This window comes from Oncorhynchus tshawytscha, linkage group LG16 (genome assembly GCF_018296145.1).
Source record: "Oncorhynchus tshawytscha isolate Ot180627B linkage group LG16, Otsh_v2.0, whole genome shotgun sequence".
In the NCBI taxonomy this organism is placed as follows: Eukaryota; Metazoa; Chordata; class Actinopteri; order Salmoniformes; family Salmonidae; genus Oncorhynchus; species Oncorhynchus tshawytscha.
This window is the reverse complement of record NC_056444.1, coordinates 73,132,769-73,158,732: the sequence shown is the minus strand read 5'-3', so window position 1 is coordinate 73,158,732 and position 25,964 is coordinate 73,132,769. Positions and strand designations below refer to the sequence as shown.

The 25,964-nt window shown below is 43.0% G+C and overlaps 1 protein-coding gene across 1 annotated transcript in view; it reads right to left on the bottom strand.

Annotated features, from left to right (window-relative positions):
* LOC112216622 (potassium voltage-gated channel subfamily G member 1-like) overlaps positions 1-4,998 on the bottom strand; it is a 50,007-nt gene extending 45,009 nt beyond the window's left edge. The window contains exon 1 of the mRNA XM_024376609.2: positions 4,615-4,998. The gene's annotated coding sequence lies outside the window, so the exon portion shown is untranslated. The remainder of the gene's footprint in view (positions 1-4,614) is intronic.
* Between the last annotated feature and the right edge of the window lie 20,966 nt (positions 4,999-25,964).

Below are 25,964 nucleotides of genomic sequence, written 5' to 3'. Positions count from 1 at the left end.
TAGCATGTGAAGACCAGAGGACAGTTGTTTTCACAAGGTGGCTGAGCCACATGCCTTTAACCACAGAAGAAAGTGATGAAATCTATAAGGGTGAATTTTTCTGTGCCCGCACTCCTTTTCTGTGGTGCTTTATCACAGGGCCATACTGAAGCTAACTGTCCATGTTTGAGCGGTCTTGTCGGTCAATGGATTAGCCCTTATCTTGTATTGAGGGATACTGTGTCTGTGTTCTGTTTCCAATTGACACCTGGCCTGAAGACAACTTGGGAAAAGTATAATTATTATTGACTACATGTCAAAGTGGATTTGTTTATATATTTTCAATACATAACATTCATTACAAAGTGGGTGGGGATGGCTAAGAGTTAGGGGATAGTAAACATTTGTTGATCACAGAAAAAACGGCATTCCTGTCACGCAAGGTCATTTTTAAGTCTGTAGTGTTTTCACACTGGCCTTTTTACCCTGAAGGGAACCTTGTCATGGACCAGTGTCACCCTTTTATGAACAGAACACAATCAGAGAATGGTCTCACAGACCTACAGTACAATTGAAAACTGTGGCACTCAATCAAAATGCTTTTTAAGTACAATATGGTCATCAATTTTTTTCCCAACATTAATTGCAGGGTATCAGTAAGAGGCTGCAGAACTGGGCCAATCATCCCTATTAGCCCTACTGTATAATAAAGTGATTAGAACAGATTCCCTTCTTCCAAAGTGGATCGAATGGCCTTTAATTGATACATTAATTACTAATAGTCAATTTTCACCATATTCTGTTGCAGTATTCTGTAAGAGGGATGGGACAGGAGCTAGCTAGAATCCCTTAGCTACTAATGTAATGTTCAATGTTTTTCTCTGATAAAATATTGTCATGCAACAGCACCTACAGTATAGGTTGAATCTTTTTGATTAATATCCATACAGTATCATGATGGGAGAGAATACTGTGTTGGAATTCATTTCTGAGCACAAATGGTCAAAAAGATGACCGTGGAAAATAGTATGCCTCTCCATTTTCTCAGCAAAATACTATCGTGGTCAACAGAACTGATCATGGACTGTTGGATATCAGACAAACAGCAGCAATTCACAATATTTGTAACTAATTAAGGAATACAGTTGACTGATACACTTCTTCACAATAATTAGACAAGAAGGAGTCACCCTAGAAGCTTAGATAAAAGGGAATGTACATGAAAACAGCATACAATAAGTGTACTGGACAATTTATTCATGCCTCTGTAAATGACTATGTTCAGAATTGTATCTATTGATCAGACATTTATTGGACCATATAAAATAGGCCAGCCAAAACATTGATCACCCTAAAGTGTGCAGGACCCATTGATCCATACGATTTGTAACACTAATCTCCCGTCTGCATGCTTGAAAAAAATTAAAAAGTAACAAAATGTGATATCATATAAGATAAAACTGAATTACTTTTAGGAAATGGCTTTAGGAAATGCAACTAAATACAGACATTGATGGGGAGGGGAGCGGGGGAGGGGATCCATGCACCCCGCTTCAATGAAGCAGTCTTCAGTCACCCCCAAGATTGAAGCGGGAGACAAATCCAGCTATATCCTCCTCCTTGTCAGGCCTCACACTGCGCAGACAAGGGTCCTGGCATGGACAGCTAGCACATACGATGCTGGATCAAGGGTGACCTCATTGAAGGGGAGATCCAGGAGCTTGGTTACCTAGCCTATATTTAACCTTTATTTAACTGTAATATTTTTGAAAAGGAAATATTTATTAAATGGTAGTGACTTTAATTTCCTTTTATTTACTGGTCTGAGTTATGATGCTGTATATTTGTTCATGTAGTGATCTAGTCATTCTAAAATGTGTTTTCTGGTGTTTTTGAAGTACTCAATTTGAAATATGCAATATTTGGTCCAGCACTTTTAGTGAAACTTTTCAATGTTTGTATTTGGAGTTTTTGTGTGCTCAATGGATGCAGATTTGAAATGAATAATGACACTACATGGCCAAAAGTATGTGGACAGCTGCTAGTCGAAAGTCTCATTCCAAAATCATGGGCATTAATATGGAGTTGGTCCCCTTTGCTGCAATAACAGCCACCACTCTTCTATGAAGGCTATCCACCAGATATTGGAAAATTGTTGCGTGGACTTGCTTCCATTCAGAACACAAGAGCATTAGTGAGTTCGGGCACTGATGTCGGGCTATTAGTCCTGGATTGCAGACAGCATTCCAATTCATCCCAAAGGTGTCCGATGGGGTTGAGGACAGGGCTCTGTGCAGGCCAGTCATGTTTTTCCACATCGATCTCTCTTTGTGCACGGGGGCATTGTCATGCTGAAACAGGAAAAGGCCTTCCCCAAACTGTTGCCACAGAGTTGGAAGCACAGAATCATTTAGAATGTCATTGTGTCCTGTAGCGTTGAGATTTCCCTTCACAGGAAATAAGCGGCCTAGCCCGAACCATGTAAAAACACCCCCAGGCCATTATTCCTCCTCCACCAAACTAGTTGGCAGTACGCATTCGGGCAGGTAGCATTCTCCTGGCAACCGCCAAACCCAGATTTGTCCGTTGGACTGCCAGATGGTGAACCGTGATTCATCACTCCAGAGAACGCGTTTCCACTGCTCCAGAATCCAATGGCAGAGAGCTTTACACCACTCCAGCCAATGCTTTGCTCGTGACGGTTCCACGTTAAAAGTCACTGAGCTCTCCAGTATGGGCCATTTCATTGCCAATCTTTGTCTATGGAGATTGTGTGCTCGATTTTATACACCTGTCAGTAACAGGTGTTGCTGAAATAGCCGAATCCACTCATTTGAAGGGATGTCCACATACTTTCAAATGCCGACATAGTGTATGTCAGCATCTGCAAAGCCATCATGGTTGAGTACATGGTTTTGAACTGGAATGTATATTGAACAGCAGAATATATCATAATATGTGCCTTTAACTTGTCTTATTTGTCTGGATTAAAGATGACCAAGTGAGGTACAGTATATGGCAGCAGAGAGGTAGAGGTTGCAGATGGGATGTTACCAATGAGTGGCTGGCTCTTCCACTGTCTGAAAAATGAGCCTTTACTGTAGGAACATTTCCACTCCACAGACAAGAATGTTCCCTTCACAAATCTTGTGACATTGCAGACCTTGTGCAGATGGGGCAGTCTTGGAAAAGTTACAACAGGCAATCCTCATACACAATGTATTTTGGTATGTCCTACATGGATTTCAGGGGTCATGTTTGGGGAAATAACGCACGCACGCACACACACACACGCATGCACGCACGCACACACACGCACACACACACACGCACACGCACACACGAACACACGCACACACACACACACACACACACGCACACACACACACGCACACACACACACGCACACACACACACGCACGCACACAAAGGACTCACTAAATCTTCCAACTCGCCAAAAATTGTCAATCATGGAACTAACCTACTTGAAGGTAACAGAATTCACTGTTGCCCCTAGTGGCCGGTTTCCACATTATCTCCTGATGTTCTCAGACATGAATGGACGTTAAATATTGACTTTTTTTCTCTCTCTCGGAGGACCTGAGCCCTAGGACCATGCCCCAGGACTACCTGACATTATGACTCCTTGCTGTCCCCAGGCCATCTGACCATGCTGCTGCTCCAGTTTCAACTGTTCTGCCTTATTATTATACGACCATGCTGGTCATTTATGAACATTTGAACATCTTGGCCATGTTCTGTTATAATCTCCACCCGGCACAGCCAGAAGAGGACTGGCCACCCCACATAGCCTGGTTCCTCTCTAGGTTTCTTCCTAGGTTTTGGCCTTTCTAGGGAGTTTTTCCTAGCCACCGTGCTTCTACACCTGCATTGCTTGCTGTTTGGGGTTTTAGGCTGGGTTTCTGTACAGCACTTTGAGATATCAGCTGATGTACGAAGGGCTATATAAATAAATTTGATTTGATTTGATTTGATTTGTATCACAGGTAACCGGCCCGTATCAGAATTTATTTGAGTAACTGTCAAATCCCTGCTTCCTCCCATCACCGTTGTCTCTATTATTCACAACCTCTCTAAGCACGATGGATGAGAGGATCAAATGTCTATCCACTTAGATCTCCTCCTCCAATGAGCAATGACATTGAGACAAGGAATTGAGGACACGTGGATAGGAGTAAATAAGTATTTGATGTCTAGTGTAGAGACACTGAGAGCAGTGTCACAACCAGTCCCAATTTACTCCCCAGCCCTCCCCTTTTGCCCTAATCCTTTACTGTTTGTTGATATGTAAGGTGTAAACAATATGATGGAAGCTCCGCTAGTACTTTTACCTATCCACACTATTCAGATCTGGAAACATTGAAGTGTTCGGGACAAGGGGAAGTGGGGGGATTTGGGACTGGTAGTTCCTCTTCCAATACCAAGGCCATGGTAGAGGATAATAGAGAATATCTACAGATCCATCAAGATTTACAGTAGCTTACTGTTTAATTGGAGATTCATCCAAGCAACTGTCAAAGAAGCCACAGCCACAGTTGCATTATCTAACTTTAGCCCCCCGATCCCCGCAAAATGTTGACTACCGTGTTAAACTCATCAAACTCTGATACTTACATTTGTGGTCAGCACTTGCAAGATCCACTGTCAATGAAGGTATAGCATCCGTCTTCAGGATTGGCTTCCTGGCAAGACCCATCGAATGTTCTCCCCAATTGATAAAGCAACTTCGCTCTAAATGTACACTGCATACACGTGACATGATTGTAATTTTCAGTGCAGATTTTTCACCTGAAACGAAAAGCAGCACCTGCTCTCTGATGTCTTCATTCTTCGGAAAATAGTTTAAAGTTAAATTTACACTATGGCATCGAGTCACAACACAGTGTGATGTTGCCAACGTGCTGGTAAGTAGCTTGCTAGCTAACACACTACAGATGAAAGGTGAAAGGTTACTAGTGACTTTGGCTGTATATTCTGCTTGAGCTAGCTAACTTCCCGTTTGTAAACAAAGTCAAAGAAGGCATAGGTACACATGTGATGATGGTTTTAAGGCGGTACATATTTAAATGAGTTAAGATGATAAGACGCTACCATTGGTGTATTACATTTCCTGGCTTTGTGTGACATTGCATAAAGCCCGGAAGTAAATCCTTGGTAATGCCTGCCTCCTGAATCCAAGTGTTTGACACAGGGGAAGGGGACCTGTACCTTTATGATAAAACTTGATCAATGTACTAGCTACAGTCATTTTTCATCCTTGCGTCACCCTACTTTGAACTTGCTTCATAGATAAACCTGATTTTCACTGTTCGGGACCTTTAATACTCTGAATTGAATTGATATATTTTCTATATGAATCATCATCCTTTTATCATTGCAGACATGTTTATCTAGAAAACAAGTCAGGAATTCGATGAGAAATTGTTGTCACGTTTTATTGCTTTGGCTTGTTTTTAAAAGCAAAACAAACACATTCCCAGAATGTAATAAATTAAACCTAAAAGAGTTCACTTTGTTGATCTGCTTGAGTGGAACTTATTCAGCACATATCCTGCAATGCTGTGACTGTGAGGGCACTCATTTATATTCAGAGAGAAATATGATGTGTTAAAAAGAATCAGCGCCGCAGAGTTTAATAGATCACAGATTGAGGGAGCATAATTATAACCTAGTGTGACACGCATCACCTGACTATGATTGTGCCCAGGTGCGTCTTGTTATTGTGTGATACGTTTTTTTCCCTATAAAATACCAGGCATTTCCCTGTGCCCAGCAGATTCCCATTATTCACAAAGGTTGCATTTCGCTACACCCGCAATAACATCTGCTAAATATGTGTTGTGACCAATAAAATTGGATTTGATTTGAGGAGACCTAGCTAAGCTTTCTTGGTCGGTGCTGCTCTCTGTCAACCAGTAACTAACAATTGAAATGCATTCCTCATCAATCATTTGGAAAACACAACAAGGATCAGGCCAGATTTTATCCACCATCTACAGTATATGTACCTTAAATGTAAATTGTTATGGTAATACAGTCATTGAACTGTCAGTATTTTACTGAGCTGAGTGCAGGCTATTAATCTTTTCACCAATTAATTTTGTTGTTGATACAGACATGTTCATTGCAAAGTTGAAAATATGTTAAATATAATTTATGTACAATGTAATTACGGTATCTATAGTGGAAAATGTATAATCTATATTAAATATCTATATATAATTTAAATATCTATATTTGAATATCTATATACAATGTAAATATCTATAGTTGAATATCTATATACAATGTATGTAAATATTTATAGTTTGAAAAGTGTAATGAATGCAAATTAATGTACAGTTTTCATAATAATCTATAATCTAGTGGTAGGATGGCATTTCACTGTGTGACTGTAACACATTTGGCATGGCTTGTATCTGAAAAATAGGTGCTTCATTTTCACATCCCTACCAAAATGAATATAATGATGGGGTTATGACATAAGGAAACAGATCCGTAGGAGGGGTGCTTTTAAGGTTCAGCACTGTGTTCTTAATTGTGTTGTTGCCATGGACAAGTGGCTCGTCTCCCCCTCACTTCCTCTTTCCGGAGACCATATTATAGTGTGACCCTGTTAGACTGTCTCATTTAGCATATTAAATTAACTCACTGTACTATATGTCTGCTTCCCAAATTAGCACCCTATTCCCTATGTAGTGATCGACTAGAAGTTTTTAATAGACTTCTAATGAAATGCCAGGCCATTCAATGAAAACCACAGCACACTGGTTATCTTTGCTCCACAAACAATTTAATGGATCTCACACCAGGTCTATACAGTCATTTGAGAATGACACAAATATTAATTTTCACAAAGTCTGCTGCCTCAGTGTCTTTAGATATTTTTGTCAAATGTTACTATGGAATACTGAAGTATAATTACAAGCATTTTATAAGTGTCAAAGGCTTTTATTGACAATTACATGAAGTTGATGCAATATAAAGAGTCAATATTTGCAGTGCTGACCCTTCTTTTTCAAGACCTCTGCAATCTGCCCTGGCATGCTGTCAATTAAATTCTGGGCCACATCCTGAGTGATGGCAGTCCATTCCTGCATAATCAGTGCTTGGACTTTGTCGGAATTTGTGGGGGGTTTTTGACCACCAGCCTCTTGAGGATTGTCCACAAGTTCTCAATTGGATTAATCTCTAGGGAGTTTCCTGGCCATGGACCCAAAATATCTATGTTTTGTTCCCCGAGCCACTTAGTTATCACTTTTGCCTTATGGCAAGTTGCTCCATCATGCTGGAAAAGGCATTGTTCGTCGCCAAACTGTTCCTAGATGGTTGGGAGAAGTTGCTCTCGGAGGATATGTTGGTACCATTCTTCATTCGTGGCTGTGTTCTTTGGCAAAATTGTGAGTGAGCCCACTCCCTTGGCTGAGAAGCAACCCCACACATGAATGGTCTCAGGATGCTTTACTGTTGGCATGACACAGGACTGATGGTAGCGCTAACCTTGAAAAAAGCAATCGGAACAATCGGAAAGGGGATTCATCAGAGAAAATTACTTTACCCCAGGCCTCAGCAGTCCAATCCCTGTACCCTTTGCAGAATATCAGTCTGTCCCTGATGTTTTTCCTGGAGAGAAATGTTTTCTTTGCTGCCCTTCTGGACACCAGGCCATCCTCCAAAAGTATTTTCCTCACTGTGCGCGCAGATGCACTCACACCTGCCTGCTGCCATTCCTGAACAAGCTCTGTATTGGTGGTGCTCCAATCCTGCAGCTGAATCAACATTAGGAGACGGTCCTGGCACTTGCTGGACTTTCTTGGGCGCCCTGAAGCCTTCTTTACAATAATTGAACCGCTCTCCTGGAAGTTCAAATCAAATCAAATCAAATTAATTTATATAGCCCTTCGTACATCAGCTGATATCTCAAGGTGCTGTACAGAAACCCAGCCTAAAACCCCAAACAGCAAGCAATGCAGGTGTAGAAGCATGGTGGCTAGGAAAAACTCCCTAGAAAGACCTAAACCTAGGAAGAAACCTAGAGAGGAACCAGGCTATGAGGGGTGGCCAGTCCTTTTCTGGCTGTGCCGGGTGGAGATTATAACAGAACATGGCCAAGATGTTCAAATGTTCATAAATGACCAGCATGGTCAAATAATAATAATCACAGGCAGAACAGTTGAAACTGGAGCAGCAGCACGGCCAGGTGGACTGGGGACAGCAAGGAGTCATCATGCCAGGTAGTCCTGAGGCATGGTCCTAGTGCTCAGGTCCTCCGAGAGTGAGAAAGAAAGAGAGAAAGAGAGAATTAGAGAGAGCATACGTAAATTCACACAGGACACCGGATAAGACAGGAGAAGTACTCCAGATATAACATACTGACCCTAGCCCCCCGACACATAAACTACTGCAGCATAAATACTGGAGGCTGAGACAGGAGGGGTCAGGAGATACTGTGGCCCCATCCGATGATACCCCCGGACAGGGCCAAACAGGGAGGATATAACCCCACCCACTTTGCCAAAGCACAGCCCCCACACCACTAGAGGGATATCTTCAACCACCAACTTACCATCCTGAGACACGGCCGAGTATAGCCCACAAAGTTCTTGATGACCCATAAATGGTTGATTTAGGTGCAATCTTACTGGCAGCAATATCCTTGCCTGTGAAGCCCTTTTTGTGCAAAGCAATGATGACGGCACTATTTCCTTGCAGGTAACCATGATTGACAGGAAGAACAATGATTGAGCACCACCCTCCTTTTGAAGCTTCCAGTCTGTTTTTCGAACTCAATCAGCATGACAGAGTGATCTCCAGCCTTGTCCTCGTCATCACTCACCCCTGTGTTAATGAGAGAATCACTGACATGATGTCAGCTGGTCCTTTTGTGGCAGGGCTGAATGTTTTGGGGGGATTCAGTTCATTTGCATGGTGAAGAGGGACTTTGCAATTAATTGCAATTCATCTGATCACTCTTCATAACATTCTGATGTATATGTAAATTGCCATCATACAAACTGAGGCAGCAGACTTAGTGAAAATGAATATTTGTGTAATTCTCAAAACGTTTGGCCGTGACTGTACACCTGTCCTTCCCCACAGCAACAAAAGGACACTGATGCTCAAAACCCAAAGCCTGTGACTAGCCAGCCAGCATTGAGAAGCATTTAAGATCCTTTTAACCTGGTGATTGTTGTTGTGCAGTTCATGACCATTGGCCTTTCCAGACAGTTCCAAGCCTCATCGCCTTATCCCAGTCTTTTCTTTCTCCATCTCGGGTGGAATTGAGGATGTCTCTCTCCAACAAAGCAGAATGATGGTGATATATTGTCCTGGAGGGAAAGTCAGTGACTGGAGGAAAGGAGAAAACAAACTCCAGGCTCCTTTTTATGAACCAATTATTACCATTCAAAGGAGTAGCCCCAGGTTCATGGCTAAAGTGAATGCACTTGACATGCTTTGATGTCTCAGGGTTCGGTTAGTGAGAGCAGCATGTGTATGTTGGATTTGGTCTGTTTGATCATTGAATTCCTATATATCCATTGTCAATGTTTACAATCAAAATGCAATTAAAAGTAGCAGATGTCTACATAGACTACATGATCATTTAATGATCAACGTGAATAATTCATTATTTTTTTTCAATCTAATATTATTGACTGGCAGAAAGCATGTAGCAATTTATTCATGGTAATGTTGTAATAGTATATGCATAACAGCTCAGAACAATGAAGTGATGTGACCTTTGCAGGAACTCGACCAGACTAATACACAACCTGTTATACTAACGAGAAAGACAGATCTATTACAACAGCAGTGGAGTCACTCTTCTAGCTCTCCATTTCAAAAGGCAGACAGATTTGCAATTCAAATGTAATTTCAACTGCCGGTGCCAGCGCCAATGTTAATAATGGACGGCATAGTGTTTCAGTTGGAGTGTGTTTTTTAATTGGGCATCCAGCTTTCAGAATAATTGAAACAAGTGGTGTAACCACAACCATGTTCAGTGGTACTGCTTCTTACCATGATCATATTGCTGATTGGAAAAGCAATTTGCAATGATAAGATTGATTGAATGAATGAATGAATCAATATGTATGAATCTATTTTAGACTATGACAAGGGTAAAAGAGCCATATTACACTGAGTGTTCAAAACATTAAGGACACCTGCTCTTTCCATGACATAGAGTGGGTAGGTGGGAGCTATGATCCCTTATTGATGTCACTTGTTAAATCCACTTCAATCAGTGTAGATGAAGGGGAGGAGAGAGGTTAAATAAGGATTTTTAAGCCTTGAGACAATTGACATGGATTGTGTATGTGTGCCATTCAGAGGGTGAATGGGCAAGACAAAAGATGTAAGTGCATTTGAACAGGGTATGTTAGTAGGTGTCAGGCGTACAGGAACTGCAATGCTGCTGGGTTTTTCACGCTCAACAGTTTCCTGTGTGTATCAAGAATGGTCCACCATCCGAAGGACATCCAGCAAACTTGACACAACTGTGGGAAGCACTGGCGTCAACACGGGCCAGCATCCCTGTGGAACTCTTTCGACACCTTGTAGAGTCCATGTCCTGACGAATTGAGGCTGTTCTTAGGGCAAAAGGGGGTGGAACTCAATATTAGGGAGGTGTTCCTAATGTTTTGTCCACTCAGTGTACTGTATAATGATGTCTAGATATGACTGGTGGGTAATACTGCTACACACTGAGAGGTTTTTATCTGTACCTGAGAGCAAATGTCACATGTAAAGATGTATTGCACCCATTTAGTCTGGATGTGATCATGGGTGCGTTCGTAAATTCACTCTGGAGTGCCAGAGAGCGCTCAGAGTGCGCTCTGGGCATTCATAAATTCAGAGCGCTGTCAGATTGTCCTTTCGTATATTCAGAGTGTTTCACTCTCGGTGTGTTCAGAGCGCACACTAGAAGCTCTGGACAAGGAGTAGGAATGATCCGAGCATCTGCAAGAGTTCAATCCAATTTCAAAATGGCAGTGTCCGTAACGTCAAGATGTGATGGATGTGGCTATATTGATACACTTGAAGTTATAATTCAACATATTGCAAAATGTAATGGCAAAACAAACCAAGGAGATCATTTAGTTATGTAGAGTATGTATGTGTTCATGAAGATTGATGGTGTACATAATTTATTACGTTCACTTACTAGGTAAGCTAATGTTAGCTAGCTAGCTAACTTATATAACGTTAGCTAGCTAACATTAGCTAACATTAGTTAGCCCAGTTTCTCCATCCTTTAATTGATCTAGGGGTTGTTATCTTCAACCTAGTAATACAATAGCAATATAATTGCACTTTACTATGACAGTAGCCTTATATTGTTGTATTAAATGTTTATTTTGTAGAGTCAGGATCACTGCAGGAGCCAACCAGTGAGGGAGCAAGGGAGTCAGGGATTCAGGGAGCCAGTGAGGAAACCTCATCAGTCTGTCAGTGAGCCATTGAGTCAGGGGTAGCAGGGTTCAACTGGGACCAGGCAGCGGTCCATCTCCTCATTGCACTTTATGAAAAATATAGATCGAATTTCCATTCTTTAAAAATGATAAATAAGCTTCGTGGGAGCTCATAGCACTAGAAACGCAGAAAGAATGCCAACAGGTCATAGGCCCCCAATGTGACAACAAGTGGAAGGGCATGTTAAAAGTGTACAAGGAGCAGTGGCAACCCATTATTCAGGGCAGGTGGGGCCGAGCCCGACCTGTTTTGAACCCCACCAGTTTTTTTCTGTTGCCTGTTTTGCATGTTATTTTGGAATTAATACGTGTCACATATCAGTTTGCAAACAATGCAATGACAACAAAAGATCACTGAGTTAATAAAGATGCATACAAACATGGTCTCTTTTTTGCTTTCTTGAGTAAGGCAGCTCCAAAATGCAGGTGTTTCAGCTAGCTCAGTGCTTTCCGTGGTGGTAGGGCAGGCCAAATCAAATCAAATCAAAGTGTATTTGTCACGTGCGCTGAAAACAACAGGTGAAGACCTTACAATGAAATGATTACTTATATGCTCTAACCACTAGTGCAACAAAAGGTGTTAGGTGAAAAATAGGTAAGTAAATAAATAAAACAACAGTAAAACGGCAGGCTATATACAGTAGCGAGGCTATAAAAGTAGCGAGGCTACATACGGACACCGGTTAGTCAGGCTGATTGAGGTAGTATGTACACCTAGATATGGTTAAAGTGACTATGCATATATGATGAACAGAGAGTAGCAGTAGCGTAAATGAGGGGTTGGCGGGTGGTGGGTGGCGGGACACAATGCAGATAGCCTGGGTTAGCCAATGTGCGGGAGCACTGCTTGGTCGGCCTTGAGGTAGTATGTACATGAATGTATAGTTAAAGTGACTATGCATATATGATAAACAGAGAGTAGCAGCAGTGTAAAAAGAGTGGTTGGGGGGTTGGGGGGGGCACACAATGCAAATAGTCCGGGTAGCCATTTGATTACCTGTTCAGGAGTCTTATGGCTTGGGGGTAAAAACTGTTGATAAGCCTTTTTGTCCTAGACTTGGCACTCTGGTACCGCTTGCCATCAAATCAAATCAAATGTATTTATATAGCCCTTCTTACATCAGCTGATATCTCTAGTGCTGTACAGAAACCCAGCCTAAAACCCCAAACAGCAAGCAATGCAGGTGTAGAAGCACGGTGGCTAGGAAAAACTCCCTAGAAAGGCCAAAACCTAGGAAGAAACCTAGAGAGGAACAAAGCTATGAGGGGTGGCCAGTCCTCTTCTGGCTGTGCTGGGTGGAGATTATAACAGAACATGGTAAAGATGTTCAAATGTTCATAAATGACCAACATGGTCAAATAATAATAATCACAGTAGTTGTTGAGGGTGCAGCAAGTCAGCACCTCATGAGTAAATGTCAGTTGGCTTTTCATAGCCGATCATTAAGAGTATCTCTACCGCTCCTGTTGTCTCTAGAGAGTTGAAAACAGCAGGTCTGGGACAGGTAGCACGTCCGGTGAACAGGTCAAGGTTCCATAGCCACAGGCAGAACAGTTGAAACTGGAGCAGCAGCACAGCCAGGTGGACTGGGGACAGCAAGGAGTCATCATGCCAGGTAGTCCTGAGGCATGGTCCTAGGGCTCAGGTCCTCCGAGCATACTTAAATTCACACAGGACACCGGATAAGACAGGAAAAGTACTCCAGATATAACAGACTGAACCTAGCAGCATAAATACTGGAGGCTGAGACAGGAGGGGTCAGGGGACACTGTGGCCCCATCCGATGATACCCCCGGACAGGGCAAACAGGAAGGATATAACCCCACCCACTTTGCCAAAGCACAGCCCCCACACCACTAGAGGGATATCGTCAACCACCAACTTACCATCCTGAGACACGGCCGAGTATAGCCCACAAAGCTCTACGCCACGGCACAATCCAAGGGGGGGGGCAACCCAGACAGGAAGATCACGTCAGTGACTCAACCCACTCAAGTGTCGCACCCCTCCTAGGGACAGGATGAAAGAGCACCAGTAAGCCAGTGACTCAGCCCCTGTAATAGGGTTAGAGGCAGAGAATCCCAGTGGAGAGAGGGGAACCGGCCAGGCAGAGACAGCAAGGGCGGTTCGTTGCTCCAGAGCCTTTCCGTTCACCTTCACACTCCTGCCCAAGGCTACACTCAATCATATGACCCACTGAAGAGATGAGTCTTCAGTAAAGACTTAAAGGTTGAGACCGAGTCTGCGTCTCTCACATGGGTAGGCAGACCATTCCATAAAAATGGAGCTCTATAGGAGAAAGCCCTGCTGCCAGGCGTTTGCTAAGAAATTCTAGGGACAATTAGGAGACCTGCGTCTTGTTACCATAGCGTACGTGTAGGTATGTACGGCAGGACCAAATCGTAAAGATAGGTAGGAGCAAGCCCATGTAATGCTTTGTAGGTTAGCAGTAAAACTTTAAAATCAGCCCTTGCCTTAACAGGAAGCCAGTGTCGGAAGGCTAGCACTGGAGTAATATGATCAAATTTTTGGGTTCTAGTCAGGATTCTAGCAGCCATATTTATCACAAACTGAAGTTTATTTAGTGTTTTATCCGGGTAGCCGGAAAGTAGAGCATTGTAGTAGTCTAACCTAGAAGTAACAAAAGCATGGATTCATTTTTCTGCATCAATTTTGGACAGAAAGTTTCTGATTTTTGCAATGTTAAGTAGATGGAAAAAAGCTGTCCTTGAAACAGTCTTGATATGTTCGTCAAAAGAGAGATCAGGGTCCAGAGTAAATCCGAGGTCCTTCACAGTTTTATTTGAGACGACTGTTCAACCATCAAAATTAATTGTCAGATTAAACAGAAGATCTCTTTGTTTCTTGGGACCTAGAACAAGCATCTCTATTTTGTCCGAATTTAAAAGTAGAAAGTTTGCAGCCCTCCACTTCCTTATGTCTGAAACACAGGCTTCTAGCGTTGGCAATTTTGGGGCTTCACCATGTTTCATTGAAATGTACAGCTGTGTGTCATCCACATAGCAGTGAAAGTTAACATTATGTTTTCGAATGACATCCCCAAGAGGTCAAATATATAGTGAAAACAATAGTGGTCCTAAAATGGAACCTTGAGGAACACTGAAATTTACAGTTGATTTGTCAGGGGACAAAACATTCACAGAGACAAACTGATATCTTTCCGACAGATAAGATCTAAACCAGGCCAGAACTTGTCCGTGTAGACCAATTCTCCAAAAGAATGTGGTGATCGATGATATCAAAAGCAGCACTAAGGTCTAGGAGCACGAGGACAGATGCAGAGCCTCGGTCTGACGCCATTAAAAGGTGGTAGAGAGAACAGTCTATGACTGGGGTGGCTGGGCTCTTGGACAATTTTTAGGGCTTTCCTCTGACACCGCCTGGTGTAGAGGTCCTGGATGGCAGGCAGCTTAGCCACAGTGATGTACTGGGCCGTTGTGGGTGAACAGGGAGTACAGGAGGGGACTGAGCATGCACCCCTGAGGAACTCCAGTCTTGAGGATCAGGGTGGCAGATGTGTTGCTACCTACCCTCACCACCTGGGGGCGGCCCGTCAGGAAGTCCAGGATCCAGTTGCAGAGGGGGGTGTTTAGTCCCAGGATCCTTAGCTTAGTGATGAGCTTTGAGGGTACTATGGTGTCATGGCTACGGACGTGAGTGCTACGGGTCAGTAGTCAATCAATAGCATTCTCACATAAGTGTTCCTTTTGTCCATGTGGGAAAGGGCAGTGTGGAGTGCAATAGAGATTGCATCATCTGTGGATCTGTTTGGGCGGTATGCAAATTGGAGTGGGTCTAGGGTTTCTGGGATAATGGTGTTGATGTGAGTCATTACCAACCTTTCAAAGCACTTCATGGCTACGGACGTGAGTGCTACGGGTCAGTAGTCATTTATGCATGTTGCCTTGGAGTTCTTGGGCACAGGGACTATGGTGGTCTGCTTGAAATAAGTTGGTATTACAGACTCAATCAGGGACATGGTCAGCACATGCCCGAAGCACACGTCCTGATAATCCATCTGGCCCCGCAGCCTTGTGTATGTTGACCTGTTTAAAGGTCTTACTCACGTCGGCTACGGAGAGCGTGATCACACAGTCGTCCGGAACAGCTGATGTTCTCATGCATGCCTCAGTGTTGCTTGCCTCGAAGCGAGTGGAAAATACTGAGCATAGGGGTTGATAATGTTCTCTAGTTGCGCTGTGTTTGGCTCAGTATACTAAAGATCACTGACGTCATGATTCAACCTTGTTTTTTCAGAGTTCCCAGTTGTCTTGAAAGCAGCATAACTACAGAGAATTCCAGACTTTGATGACAAGGTTTGACATTTTTTTTTCTTCTAAAAACTGTATTGTGTACCGCTGAATACATTATTTAATATGCCAGAGAGATATGTATACGGTAGCTAAGAAAGTAATACTAATTGTATTTTGTTTGGTAAGCTGTTAGTAGCCCATGTGCCTCACCCTAATAATGTTTTCCCATTACAGGTCAGTGTACAGAGTGGGATCAGGTCAGTGTACAGAGTGGGAACAGGTCAGTGTACAGAGTGGGATCAGGTCAGTGTACAGAGTGGGAACAGATCAGTGTACAGAGTGGGATCAAGTCAGGTTACAGAGTGGGATCAAGTCAGTTTACAGAGTGGGATCAAGTCAGGTTACAGAGAGGGATCAGGTCAGTACACAGAGGGGGATCAGGTCAGTACACAGAGGGGGATCAGGTCAGCGCGGTTCATATCAAGGTGCTTCAGGCACCTCAACCGCCCATTCAGGTGGGCGAAGGACCTCTCTATTGTGCACCTTGTGGTGTGGAGTGAGGTGTTGAATCTTTTTTGAACTCCTGATAGGTGGCCATTTTCTTTGAAGGGAACCAGGAGCCATGGTTGTGGAGGGCATGCTGGATCCCCCAGGATGTGGATATCTTTGGGCACCATAGACTGCGGATCAGCGGTAAACATCTGATGCAGGTCTGAGTTCCGATACACCCTTGCATCATGCACTGAGCCGGGATAGGCACTAAATACACGGGTGAAAAGCATTTTGTCAGCATAGGCGGCCTGGAGGTGCATAGAATGGAGTGACTTTCGGTTGACATACAGTATGTCTCAGGGTATGTCTCTCGGTCTGACGGGTATATCTCGGGGGGCCTTGTTGGGAATGTATGTTGCCTTTGTGAAGCCACTGATGACCTCTTGTGCTCTGGCCCCTGTTGGCCAGACAATGACTCGTGCAGACAGATGTGATACTGCTTCGATCACCCTCTGGAAGCAGGCGTTGACCGTAGATTTAGAGACATCGAACCTGTCGCCGAATATAATTATAATTTTTCTAATGATATTATATACATTATGATATAAAATTATAACACTACTCTGAATTTAAGTTCACTCTTTGCCAACTAGGCCTATCAGTCATGATTCAAGATCAAACCCAAATGATGCTGCAGTAACATACAGTTCGTCATTACCACCACAAGGTGTCAGCTAACATGTGCCTTTTGATACAGTGCTTTATGACAGTTGAAAGGTCATGTCAATATCATGTAAACAAAACCGATTGATCATTTAGCAGGGTGGATTTCTAGTGAGTTTTATTGTAGATCGCTTGCTGTTTTATTGTATATCATTTGAAATGTTGGCAGTGTCATACTAGCAAGCTAGTTGTCTGGCTAGACTAGCCTGCTATGTTCCTAGCTAAGTCAGTTCCGTTATACTACTCAAGCTATTGCCATTCCAGCTGACAATTAGCAGATTGCACCTACCAACGTTAGCTACACACTGACATGTCAAATGCATGTTGCAAGGCCAATGTGTTCATCTTACTGTCCTCATCACTGTCGCTGTCAACCAGTCTCAAAAATGGATGAAACAGTGTTCACTACCCAAAAGAGAGCAGTCATGCCTTCTCTGTTTTCGGCCATTTTTATTTGTGAAACGTTTTATAGTTCGGAAATGTGTCTTTATCAAGCGCTCTTGGACGCTTGAACAAGAGCGCTTGCATTTCAGAGCAGATCAATGCACCCCATATTAGAATTATTTATTTTTTAAATCGTAAATTATTGTAAGAGTATTGTAAGAGTATTGTAAGAGATATGCCTGTGGAGATTTGTTCCTACATGATTGACTGTAAGAGAGATGCTTTTGGAGATTTCATCCTAAATGATTGACTGTATGAGTGATGCCTAATTAAAGAACACTCATTTTTCTGACAAAAGAGATATACATACAGTACATTTTGTTTTAAGTTTGAAGCAGTTTCTATGGATACAGCATTGTTGCTATGTGACAGATTTGATATGTGGCATGAAGTGCGAAGTGTATGTGTTTTCCATGTATGTACATGTGAATGATTGGATATTTGACCATTTTCTGTGGTTAATGGAATAACAGAAGTCACGGCCATCACTCGTATCCTATCAGCAATAGCCACAGTCCCTCACTGTGCAAGTAACATTTTAGACTCAACATGGCATGGAAGATGAAACCAAACAAGAGGCCTTTGGTGACTGGCTTCTTTCAACTTGTCAGATTGAATGTTTTTCTTTTTAATAAACTCAGGATCAGAGATAATATGGACTCTCAAGGCAGAGCCAATTTGGCATTAGTCAAGATATTTGAAAATGAGTAAAGCCCATGGAGTCAAAACAACAATGAACAAACCTAAGACTGCACGCATTAGCATACCTTTGCATGGTTTACACCTTCATCTGCTTTTTCACCTCAGGTGTTGTTCATCTGCTTTTTCACCTCAGGTGTTGCGCTCTACTTACGATTCAAATCTCTTGAGGGGGGTTAACCTTGATTATTTGATCAGGTGTATAATAAAGGTTCCCTCTCAATTTGGCCTAATCAGTGTTCTTTGCTACATCACTGATAGAGATTTCTACAGGAACAAGGTTCAAGGGCATGTTGAGGTTTGGTCACAATGGGTAATTATAGCAGAGTAGGGCAGTAGATAACTGCTTGGTGGGTTGAGTTAGGTTAGCTAGGTGTCATTCAAATAATGTTTGAGCAGGTACCGAATCTGTCTAACCCTAACCCTAGTTTCATGCCCACATCCTAGCTCAATCCTAGCCTCAACTCCAACCCTAGCCCTACTGTAGCTTCATGTCCACATCCAGGTTCAAGCCTAACCCTAGACTCAAACCTAACCCGGGATCGTATCCTGTTCCCACCCCTAACTCTAACCCTAACCCTACTCGTGACCCTATTCCTAACCCTAACCCCACTCCTAATTTTAACATCACCCCCATCCCTAACCCTAACCCCATCCCCAACCTCATCCCTAACCCTCAACCCCATCCTCACCCCTAACCCTAACCCCATACCCATACCCACCCCTTACCCTAACCTTACCCCCCCCCTAGAGCAACAGACTTGGACATTGAACCCCTTCTGAACCACAACCTTCTCTCCTCCTCTTATTGCCCTTCCAATCAGCAGACAATCCTTATCCCCTTAGTTACTACATTCTCACATAGGATCAGATCGTTACATCAGGCATTCAAACACAATTTTCCCATCACCTAACAGGCATACACACCCTTCCAGCCGTATAGAATAATCTCAGCATTCAGAAGGAATAAGAGTCTTAAAGACATCCTTGTCCAAGCCAAATGCAGTACTAAGCACCCACAACCACCCAAACCCTACACGACCCACTTCAGACCAAGAAAATTCATTTCAAACCCACATAGCAAGACCTCCACTCCAGTTTTAGACTGAATCTCACTCAATACTCCAAATGTCATGTATATAATCACCTGTAAATTTAGCAAAAAACACTACATTGGAGAAACCCAGTATACAATAGAAATACAACATCAAACAGGCCCATCTACACACAGGCCCATCTACACACAGAAGTAGTCACTCATTTCCAGGATCACCCCATCACTTACCTCAATATACAGTATCAGGCTTACAGTCATGTTCTGGGTGGACCAGTGGGTGGTGAAAAGCGGTAGAATGTAGGTGGATAAGAGACCTACAAACAATTACACCCAGCTGTCTGAATGAACGTTTTTAACCAGTCAGATAACCCCAACCTTAGCATCACGTCCACATCCTGGCTCAACCCCAAACCTAAACGTAACCCCAACCTTACCTTCAACCCTAACCATAACCATAGCATCATGTCCACATCCTGGCTCAACCCCAACCCTAACCCCAACACTACCATCACTCCTAACCACAACCCTAGCGTCACGTCCAAATCCTGACTCAACCCCAACTCTAACCGTAACCCCAACCTACCATCAACCCTAACGTCACGTACACATCCTGGTTCAACCCCAACTCTAACCCTAACCCCAACCCTACCATCAACCCTAACCTCAACCCTACCATCAACCCTAACCTCAACCCTACCATCAACCCTAACCCCAACCTTACCTCTAACCCTAACCCCAACCCCAACCCTAGAGTCACGTCCACATCCTGGCTCAACCTTAACCCTAACCCTACCATCAACCCTAACATCAAACTACCTTTAACCCTAACCACAACCCTACCATCAACACTAACCCCAACCCTATCATCAAGCCTAACCACAACCTTAGCATCACGTTCACATCCTGGCTCAACCTCAACCCCAACTCTAACCTCAACTCTACCATCAACCCTAACACCAACCCTAGCATCACATCCACATCCTGACTCAATCCCAACCCTAAACCCAACCCTACCATCAATCCTAACCCTAACCCCAACCCTACCATCAACCCTAACCAAAACCCTAGCGTCAAGTCCGCATCCTGACTCAACCCCAACCCTACCATCAACCCTAACCTTAACCCCAACCCTACCATCAACCCTAACCTTAACCCCAACCCTACCATCAACCCTACCATCAACCATCAACCCTAACCCCAAACCTAGGATCACGTCCACATCCTGACTCAACCCCAACCCTAACCCCAACCCTACCATCAACTCTAATCTCAACCCTAGCGTCACGTCCACATCCTGGCTCAACCCCAACCCTAACCCTTACCCCAACCCTACCATCAATCATATCCCCAACCCTAGCATCACGTCCACATCCTGACTCAACCCCAACCCTAACCCCAACCCTACCATCAACTCTAATCCCAACCCTAGCGTCACGTACACATCCTGGCTCAACCCCAACCCTAACCCTAACCCCAACCCTACCATCAGTCATATCCCAACCCTAGTGTCACATCCACATCCTGACTCAACCCCAACCCTAACCGTAACCACAACCCTAACCATAACCCCAACCCCAACCCTACCATCAACCCTAACCCCAACCCTAGCATCACATCCACATCCTGGCTCACACCCAACCCCAACCCCAACCCCAATCCTAACTGCAACCCTTTCATCAACCCTAACCCTAACATCAACCCTAACCCCAACCCTGGCGTCACGTCCACATCCTGGCTCAACCCCAACCCTTGTATTCCTTTACAGCTGTGGACTATATTATAAACTTAACAATGTGTAAGATAGAGTATATAAACTTCATAAACTTTGCTTCAGGTTGTTTAATTAAATGAAACAGGAAAGGAATAATACTCATGACACCACCAGGAGCATGACACCACCAGGAGCATGACACCACCAACAGTAGTAAAACCAAGGGAAATGGAAATGTTGTTTACGTAGAAGTAAATGGGCTTCTCACTAATTGGACCGTCCTGTCTTCCCCTATCAACAGAACACAGCCAAGAATTTTGTCAACACATATTTTATTTGGTTCAGAATCAGTCAACTGAGAAATGACAAATTGTCAAAACATCCACTATCAACCACTAATGAATCTTCCTTTTTGATGTTTAGCTAACAGCATCTGGATATGCATATTAATTGTATATTTGAGTATACACAGAGTTCAATATACTACATTGCATGATGATTTCACAGAACAAAGGAGAAAACTAAGTATGTGTGCATAGACAATGGCCATCATTACCTGTTAGCTGGGAAGCACGTGGCTGGAATAGAAGATCCAAATCAATTCAAATCGACTTGTATTTGTCACATGCGCCGAATACAACATTTCACAGTAAGGTGTAGACCTTACCATAAAAGGCTTACTTACAAGCGCTTAACCAGCAATGTAGAAAATATTTACTAAATAAACTAAAGTAAAAAATGTAAAGTAACACAATAAAATGACATAACAGTTACAAGGCTATTCACAGGGGGTTCTGGGTACCAAGTCAATGTGCGGGGCTACAGAGTAGTCAAGGTAGTTTGTACATGTAAGGTGCAGAGAAAACAGTCTATGACTTGGGTGACTGGAGTCTTTGACAATTATTTGGGCCATCCTCTGACACCGCCTGGTATATAGGTTCTGAATGGCAGGAAACTTGGCCCCAGTGATGTATTGGGCCATACGCACTACCCTCTGTAGCGCCTTTCGGTCAGATGCCGAGCAGTTGCCATACAAGGCGGCCATACACAGGCCTGAGTGCATCTGAAATCCAAGAGCCTTTTAGGGTGCGGCAAAGTTAATATAATTTAACTTACTGGGCACTTTCGGTTGTTATACTGTTAATGCGGATGCCACTTTTCTTATTATGCCACAATTACTGTATTTTACTTGGAGGAAGACAAAACCTCTTGTCGAACAGACACATTCATTCATCACACATCTGTTTCCCTGTAAACAGAAGAAACAAACCTCATGTAGCCACAGATATCAATCATTCAGCCAACAGTGGAATACCATGCTGTCTATCTGTCTATCTGTGTAGTAAAAGCCAGCAGTGTTATCTCTTCATTTCTTCCTCATTTCCTCTTATCCTCTCTGTTAGAAACCCTAACCAGAGGATCTCTGCTCTGGCTAAAAGTCATTAGTCACAACAACAAATCAGTTGTTTTCAGTTGATCCGATTACAAATTCCAAAAGGAGTGAGGAGCTAGCGAGTTGATATGCAACAGTGTGTTCTACAGCAGTGCAACATGTACACAACAAACAGTTGAATACGAGTAGTATTAGACTGAAACTCAGGCAGTAAAGCATGAGTAGTGATCTTAGATGAGGGACCTACTGTATGGTACTGGAAGAATCATGTTATTACTGTATATAGGGCTATATATGGCAGTACCGAGCAGAAAGGTCATCCTGACCTACACTCACAAAAGGCCTAGAGAGACCCATTATCTCTGGGCAGACCCGGGCTGAGAAACATTGTGCAGGAAGATCCATCTCTAGTGCATAATGGATCTAGCATAATGGTGATATAATTCACCTTTGTCACGAACAAACTGTTCTTGTAACGGCCGTTGGTGGAAGAAGGTGAGGACCAAGGTGCAGCGTGCTACGCGTTCATCTTTATTTATGAATTGAAGACTGAATGGAAAAAAAAAAAACAGAGAATGAACAAAACAGTTCTGTCTGGTACAGAATACAAAACAGAAAACAGCTACCCACAAACACAGGTGGGAACAGGCTACCTAAGTATGGTTCTCAATCAGAGACAAGGATTGACAGCTGCCTCTGATTGGGAACCATACTAGGCCAAACACAAAGAAATACAACACACAGAACAAAACATAGAATGAAAAACATAGAATGCCCACCCCAACTCACGCCCTGACCAAACCAAAATAGAGACATAAAAAAGGAACTAAGGTCAGGACGTGACAGTTCTGTCCATTCTCATTGACAATGGCTCTCCTTTTGGTCATTTCCGCCATTACAAAATGTCACGGGTTTCTCTTTTATTTGATGTTATTCAATTGTTACCATGCAATTGAAACAAGATAGCTCAGATGTGCTAGTGCCTTTTAGAATTTTGAACCATTTCAGAATAGGAAAGACTTCACTGAAATATGGTATTGTACATAAACTACAGGATCATATGGTACAGAGAGCCTCTTGAAAACTGTATAGCTTCTGAGATCTGAGAAGACGGGAGTAACAATATTGACATCCAATTGGTGTTTAAGTTTTTCCCACATGGAAAAAGTCAGAATGTTGTCAAACACTATGCTCCCACCCATATTATCAGTCACATGGCTGTAGAGGTAGACTGAAGGAGCTCGATGGAAGCATTATGCTAAACATGGATGCAAGTCTTACAGCAGGAGCAGGGGACTACAGTATAGAAATTAACTATCTCCAAGTTACATGGGAGTCAGGAATATTTACAGTGGAAGTATCATGGAAGTTCTACTTTATACTGTAGCTCGATTGAAATTTAAGGCCATGTTCCCGCATACACGGAGACGGTCAACGCTGCATATGTCGACTCAATCGGATATTACCTTTACATTTTAACACAGAATCTTCTTGCCTGGCTACCCAAACTGATTGTGCCGGACAAATGCCACACCCACAAGCGTTTCTTCTCCGCAATGAGTCTGTATTTGAGTACCTTCCTGAAATTTTTTGGAACGCAAATACATTCGAACCGTTCTAATGGGTCCTAGGAACTGTTGGCTATGCCGATTTAAGTGATATGACATGCTATTCTATAAAATAACTTCTCTGTAATTAATATTACCTGATTAAGCTAATCAGGTAGATAATTAACAAGAAAGTAATTTAGTTGTCACAGCTGCTCCCACTACGCCCTCTGGTGTTCATTTGGTGTCATCCTAACCTGCAGTTTTCCCCCTGTATACTCTCTCTCTCTCTCTCTCTCTCTCTCTCTTTCTCTCTCTCTCTCTCTCTCTCTCTCTCTCCCTACCAGCTGCAAATTGTCCCATAATCAAGACCTCTACATATACTCATTCCTGCCAGATCGTAAACTGTGCTCAGTCAGTCGCTATCCTAGCCTTTTGTCCGTTCTCAAGATCCTATTGCCCTGCTGTGCTTGTTTCCCTGCCTTACACTGTTTTTTCCTCTCATTGTAGTTACCGCTCTGTCTCTGGCCTCTGTCTCCTGTACCACATCTCACCACCCAACCACCTTGCTCTGGACTGCACTCACCACCACCACCTTGGATTCCCCTCAGGACCTGTTTACCCTGTTCACTCAGTCAACTTCAACCTCACTCTACAACTTCGGGGTTTTCTGCAACTCATCTGAGCTACCCCGGTTCTGCACTCCATATCTCTCTGTGTACAATAAACATTTTGGTTCATTCATCCCTGCTTCCGCATCTGAGTCCGCTCTTGGGTTCCCTGTGTTCTCTATGCGTAACATTAGTCTCATCTGAAAGTTGTAAATTCTTGGTTATCTTCATGAACCCTGGCTAACAAGTTGAATCAGCAACACAACCTTTGGTTTAATTATTTATTTACTAAATACCTAACTAATCACACAGAATTACATATACACAGAATGGATCATACATTGATTACAAATTATGTCATAAAACGTCCCTGGTGGACGGAGCCAACATGACGGCTGGTTACACAAAGGAAAGGGGATTGGGTTTGAGTGAAAGAGCGGGAAGACTGAGTAACAAAGGGAGAAGCTATGCTATCGTAAATACAGTATCTTATGCATTCTAAATTACCACCCATTTGAAAAAGGAGAATGCAATGAATATTTAGTCTGAGCTGCGCTTCGGTAGATTCGTCGTAGATCGTAGGCCGAGTTGTCCAGCATGGATCTCTGGTCCTCTGAAGACTGTCTAGTGGTGGAGTGTGGTAGAATGGATACTCTTTCTGTCCTCTCCTAGCCAATGTATAGCGGGGGGAGTGGGTAACACTTCTTTAGTGAATAAGAGTTCAAAGTTCATACCAAGTTGCCATACTATATGCTCATGCTATATTCTGGCTGGTATAGTCAAAATTCATCCTTCCGGCATGTAGGTCGTCACCTTCACATTGAAATTCGATGCTAATTTCGTTCTCCAAGGTTGCCTTAGTTCTGCAGGTGGTCTTTGTCCTTTCAACGTGGGGACCTCAAGTTCACACGCCCTTGGAACAGGAAGTTACATTTTCATCAAGGGAGGGGAGAGAAGGGCTTGTTTCATAGTTTATAACCGATGTCTGTTCACATGGGCTGGGCCACTGAGTTGAGCATAGTTCACTCATGAAAATCCAATTCTCTCATTTGGAAGCTAAGATTACAATTCATTTTTTCACAAATAGTTTCATATTTAAATTGCACAACAATTCTATGTTCCAAGATACAGTTTATGTCGTCCTATCATCAGTAATAATGTCTCAGACGCCAACTGATCTGGCATCATATTCATTTAGTACCAAAGCATATTTTCAGCTGGTTGGATTACCGAAATATGGGTCCGTTCCCATCTTTTGATGTCACCAGATGCTCTTTGTTAACAAAGGGATTGTCAATAGTCACATCAGTAGAGAAGAGAGAGGAAAAAGGGGAAAGGTATTTACGGGGTTCATAAATCTCCCCCACTCAGGCCAACGTCATGACAGAACCGATGGGTTGGGCTAGAGCCAGGACAGACGTGGGTAAAGCAGCATTTTAAAAATGTTCTTTGTCATTGACTTTGATACTCTGATTGGATAGAGACGATCCAAATGCCGATGACTTTGTTTTTTAGAACACCCCTCATTTTGACATCAC